Raw genomic sequence first — 6,067 nt, 5'->3', positions numbered from 1 at the left:
CCGCTCCTCTTTTCAAAATCAGGACCTCTGAGGGTGGCCAGGAGCTGCCTGTTCAGACCGCGAAGGGTGTGGAGGGCAAACCCAAGAAACATGAAAAGAAAGATGAGTTCTAGTTGCTCCTTCAAAGCCTTATTTTTGGAGCAAAAATACTGTTTAAAGCGTATTTTAATAAACTGGCCTGCGCTTGAGACAATATATTCGGGGAAATGTAGTAGACACCTCATTCTCATTTTTTCAGAACTTGGCTGAAACTGAAGACCCTCTTCCGGAGAAACCGGTTCTACAGAACGCGAAGTGAGACAACTTAAGTCGGGATTCACAAACGCTCATTTTAGTAACCCCAACCCAGGGCCTCTAATGGAAACTTCGACTATGGGAGCTGGTCCGTACTTGGGGGACTGATGGTGACGCTCAAATCTGATCGCATACTTAACTACAACAAAGAGGACCTGTCATGAGAGAGTAGAGTGCGGGAGAAATACGAAGTCCGCAGGAGGCAGCAGCTGCAGAAGCGTCATTTGGTGGGATTTGAAGTTAGGAGATCCGGGAGGAGGCTGGCTCCGCGCCCACACATTGCCGAAACCTTGGTTAGCTTGTTGACAAACAGGACTGCACATCCTCAGCTCGTGTCCTCAAGCTGTTTTTCTATTCTCAAACATCAGCGATCCCGTCGGGGTGTTCTCTGTTTTCTGGGATGTAATTCATTTAGAGCAGGAGACTTGGATTCAATTTAAATACAGACAACCTACCACACTTTTACTACCACCTTGCCTCGTGCCCACGTCTACTTAGTAAGTAGTAGGGACAGAACTTTATCTGCCTTATCCTCTGTTGTATCCCCAATTGCCTAACAGTGCCGGGGGCTAAATGAATTTTTGCCTAATGAACAAATTTGAGTAGGGAATGTTTTCTTAGAATCATTTTGCTCTCTTTGGAGTTCAAGTCCTTCCCAATCTAAAGAAGATTCTCTGAAGAAATGGGAAAAAATGGGAGTTAAGGGTGTTGCTTTACTTTAACAATTGTTTATTGCGCGTCTGCTATGTACTGTGGTATAGGATGTTGAGCAAAATCTGCAACAGCTTCGGCCCTCGAAGTGGGGGAGAATATGAATCAAGTGGTTACATTAATGGTGCATGCATATAAACTGAAAGAAGTGCACTAAGGAAAGAAATATGATTCTATGTTATGGTAGAATAAAAGATCCTTGTTGAGGATGGGGAACAGAGTGTACCAATGATTTACTGATCTGAAGAATCAGTAGAAATTAACTTGGTAAAAAGTGAAAGTAGGGATGGACGGAGTGGGACCCCATTTAGGAGACAAAGGCACTGCAGAAAAGCCATCGTTTAACAGGAACTGGTGTGTCAGAGACTAAACCAAACCATTCCTCCTCTTTTCTTCTTGCTTCAGACATAAAAAATTACTTCTATTGTCTTTAGCCTTCTCCCACCCCCAAACTTGACATTTTTTTGGATTTTAGATGTCTCAGATTTCCTTTTCTCAAAGACCCACGACTACTCTTGAATACTAAGTGCCTTTTTCTATCTATGTCCCAATCCTTTTTTAAAGCTAATCTCTTTGATTTTGTTTTTTGTCTCCTTTCTATTAAGATGAACATAGAGGTTCTTAAAAATATTAACATAATTATTTGCTTTATCCATATATATATACACACATATACGTATATAGAACAGAATAACAATATTGCTAACAAGACTGCTGAATAAAGTTTAAGTTTGTGCTTTTTTTTTTTCTTCATATGCTATCCCATTAGGGATGTACAGACAAAATACTGTGTTTTAAATGAATTAGACATTGTTCTTTGGTTATCTATGGATGCATCGAAGTTTATTTAACGAGGCCCCTATTGATGGATATGTAGCCTTTTTCCAGTCTTCTGCCATTACAAAAAGTTCCTTGTGCACACATAATATGCTTTTGCTAATGGATCTTTAGCACAGATTCCCACAAATGGAATCGCTAAATCACAGGGTAAAAGAGCATGTTATTTTATTTAATATTACCAAGATCACCTTCACAGGAGTTGTGTGATTTTGTATTCACAGTAGCAATGTATCAGGGTTCCTGTTTCCCCTTAGTCTCTCCAATAGAGTGGATTGTCAAACTCCTAGATTTTTGCTAACTTGATAGTTGGGAAATGGTATCTCATGGAGCATCTTTTCGAATGGTGCATGAATACAGCAAAGCACGATGAGTCTGTTAAGGAATGTGGGAGACATACAGCTACGAAGTGAAAGGGGAAAAGCAAGGCACAAAAGAATGTGTGTAGTGTGCTACTTTGTGTATTAGGGGTGTTAGAAATATGTACACAAACAGACACTTGCTTTTATTTTTAAAAATAACAATGAAAAGGTACACCAAAGTGTAATAAAAATGGTAACCAATAGGGAGAGATCAAGGATGGGGTAGGGGGTAGATAGGAATGGAATTAGACCTCTGAATATATCTTGTTTTATAGTTTGACCATGGAACCGTGGTTAACATGTTTAAAATACAAAATAAAATTTAAAAGCAACCTCTAAAATGGAAAAGAAACTGAAATACATAAATTAACATTTTCACCAGTTGAAGGGCAATTTGCATTTCTTTTTACTTGAATTGTCCATCTTTTGCCTATTTTCCATTGGGATGGCCTTATTTTTTAAAAAAATTTTAGAAACTTTGTACATATTAGCCCTATGTGATATAAGTTAAACTTTTTAAATGGCTTTCATGGAACTTTTTGCTTTGCCTTTTTTTGTTTGTTTAAATTGTAGTTGATAAATCTCTTTCCTTAATTCTCTGGATTCTGTCTTCAGAATGTTTTCTCCAGTCCCAGCTTACAAAGGAATTCACTGTTCTTTTTTTAAGTACTGGTATGGTTTTATTTTTTGTATTTAGGTCTCGGATCCATTTGGAATTCCAGTATGGAATAAAGAATGGATCCAATTTTATCTGTTTTCATCTGGCTGTCCAGCCCTAGATAGTTTTATTTTATCTCACTTCGGTGAACTCCCACACCTACCTCTAAAAGTAGCAAAGCACTACTACTGACGCCACTGTGGAATACCTTGCCTGCATAAAGGGAAATGATCTTTATGGAAACATTAGACTTTGATTATAGTTAGTACCACTAGGTGGCACACATCATTTTTCTTAGATGTTATCACCTTGCTCTCTTCTGTTAAATCCATCAATCAAGTAGCTACTGAAGTGCCTTCCTGAACCTTCTTCCTGCATCCCTGCTTGGAATGAGAAGACTTGTGTAGCCTTTCAAATCAGATCCAGAGCTTTTCTCCGTAAAGCCAAAATGCTTGTCCTTGAAATCACAGCTCCAAGACCTGACACATTGCACAGACACATGATTCCATTTATTAATAAAATGGAAACATTAGGGGAAACGTCTATGTTAAATTCGGACTTGACTAAGATAGAAAATAATACAAGGATTTCCTCAGGTCACTGGAGCTATCACCAGAGCAACGGTGCTTCACCAAGGTCCCCTTCCAGGGCTGAGGTGCTCACTCTCTCCCCACTTGCAGGAGTATTGGCTACAGATGGCTCACAGCCGAGTCCCCTCTGAGGACCGCTCTCATGGAAGGGAGCTCCCTCACCCCAGAAGATGCCTCCTCCCTGGGGCAGTCTGCAGTCTGCATGCCATGTCTGGTTGATGTCGGGGTGCATAAGCCTGGCCCCCTTGCCTCAGTTCAGGACAACTGAAGGGCCTCCCAGTTTCAGAGCTTCCTACAGGATGTGCTGAGACCTATGTGGCCACTGTATCACAGCTCAGCCTCTCCATTTGCCCAATCCTGCTTCCTTCACTCCTTTACTCATGTTATTCCAAGAGCTCACCCCAGCAAGCCTCCTGCGTGCAAATCTCCATCTCAGTGTCTGCTTTTCAGGCAGCCCAATTTAAGATACAGGATTAATGGTTTTCCCTAACCAATGCTCTCAACTAGAACCTTGCTATCAAAATGTGGTCCATGGGCCAGCAGCATTGGCATCACCTGGAAGCTAGTTAGGAGATAGATAACTCAGGCCTCCCTCCAGAACTACTGAACCAGAATCTGCATTTTTATAAGATTCCTAGGTGATTTGTCTGTACATTAAAGTTTAAGAAGCTCTGGTCTAGGCTCAAAAGACAATGGTCTCAGCTATTCTGGATTATTAGTTGGGAAAACCAAACAAAATATTTTGTTGTACTTTATAGTATGCAAATTAAACAAAAAGTGGAGAAATGTGATCATCTGGCGAGACAATTTTAGGTCTGCTAGTCTCTCAGGTCCCAAGGCTTTCTCTTGACCTTGAGGTTGCCTTGTATGGTGCTCTGACATCTGAAAGTGTAGTCCAGGATCTGTGCCAACTCTGAAACGACTGACAAAACATGTCAAATATAAAGTAATAGCCTTCTGAGACTTGTGAGTCATAGAGATCAACACGTATTTCTCTTTAGGAAGTAATTTCTGTTCTGGAGCAAGAAATTCAAGCTGCCGTTTTTTTTTTGGAAGGTAGGAAAAATGAGATGGTAAAAGATGATGATAGATAGACCAAAATGATTAAATAAAAACTATAAGTACATAAAGGCTTGAGAACTTTTTTGTGTCTTACAAAGCTAAGAAATGGACAGTTTAATAATGCCTTCAACCACAGTACAGGTTTGATTAGATAGATTATTGTGTACCAATTATGTGGGTGATATGTATTTACTGATTTGGAAGATGTCCAGGATACAATTTGAGAATAAGCAAGTCACAAAATTATATGTATGATTATTGTACTTTATACGTGTGTATGCAAAGAAAAAGGGAAAGACATTAACAGTGGTTATCTCTGGTAAGTTTTCAGGTGACTTTTACATTCTTCTTTGTGCTTTTCTGCTATTACCATCTGAATTTTTTATAATGAGTGTGTTGTGATGGGTTGAATTCTGTCCCCAAAAAAAGATATGTGGAAGTCCTAAGCTCCAGAATCTCAAAATGTGATCTCATTTGCAGATGTACTTAGTTATGATGAGGTCATACCAGAGTGGAGTGGGTCCTTAATCCAATATAGCTAGTATCCTTATAAGAAGAGGAGACACAGCCGCGTGAGGTGAGAACACCCTGCGATGATGGAGAAAGAGTCTGACGTGCTGTGTCTACAAGCCAAGAAACACCAAGCATTGATGGCACCACCAGAAGCTCGGAAGAGGAGAGGAATGGCTTGCCCCTACAGGTTTTAGAGACATCACAGCCCTGCCAACGCCTCAATTTCAGACTTCTGGTTTCCAGAATTGTGAGAGAATTAATTTCTGTTGTTTTAAACCACCCACCTTGCGGTACTTTGTTACAGTAGCCGTGGAAAACTAATACACGCGTGTTACCTTATAATCATTAAAAAGTAACGTCATTTCCATTTTGGAAATTAAATGGAGCTATAATCAACAAGAAGGAAGATGACGCTGGTTGGCCAGCACGAAGGTGACTTCTCCCACACAATGTTCCCTGACAGCTTCAGGCAGCGACACTAGAGCCCTCGTCAGGAGCAACTCCCGTTGAGTGATCTCTTTGCATGACTTACCTGTCTTCCTCTAGGTCTAAGTCTCTTGAGAAGGCAGGGGCCAAGTTCATGCTTCCTTCCCACAAAGTGTAGCCCAGAGCTTTGAATAAAGTTCCCAGTGAATGCTTTTCAAATGAATGAATGAAGAATTCCTATTAGCAAGGAAAACTTTCAGCCACCACTCTTATAGAGCAGGGTAAACAAACAAAGGCAAGAAAATAAAACACTCTAGCTTCGGTAAGAGAAGAAGGCAGGGGAAGCTGTAGACCAATGTATTTACATGCCCCAATTCCAGCTCCCTGAAAAGCAGATCCCTCACCAAATAAATGTGGGGATTTAAAGCAGTTTCCTTGCCGTAGGATCTCCAGGGGTCTTTAGTATACCACTGTAGGAGGGAATCAGGCTGTACTTCCTGGAATTTGACTGCTGGCCTATCTCTTTCTTTCACTATTTCAAAGCACTTGGTGGCTGGTGTTTGGGGAATGAACTTTGGTGCCCTCTGCACCAAGTTCATGTAAACCTGTGAGAA

The 6,067-nt window shown here is 40.6% G+C and overlaps 1 long non-coding RNA gene across 1 annotated transcript; it reads left to right on the top strand.

Moving 5' to 3' along the window:
* Window positions 1-256: 256 nt before the first annotated feature.
* LOC139084201 (uncharacterized) lies at window positions 257-5,408 on the top strand. Its single transcript, XR_011541593.1, has 2 exons — window positions 257-791; window positions 4,995-5,408. It is a non-coding gene; the product is annotated as an uncharacterized lncRNA (long non-coding RNA).
* The last annotated feature ends 659 nt before the right edge of the window (window positions 5,409-6,067 follow it).

The sequence above is a fragment of the Equus przewalskii genome, chromosome 1 (assembly GCF_037783145.1).
Source record: "Equus przewalskii isolate Varuska chromosome 1, EquPr2, whole genome shotgun sequence".
Classification (NCBI taxonomy): domain Eukaryota; kingdom Metazoa; phylum Chordata; class Mammalia; order Perissodactyla; family Equidae; genus Equus; species Equus przewalskii.
This window is presented reverse-complemented; position numbering and strand designations above follow the sequence as displayed.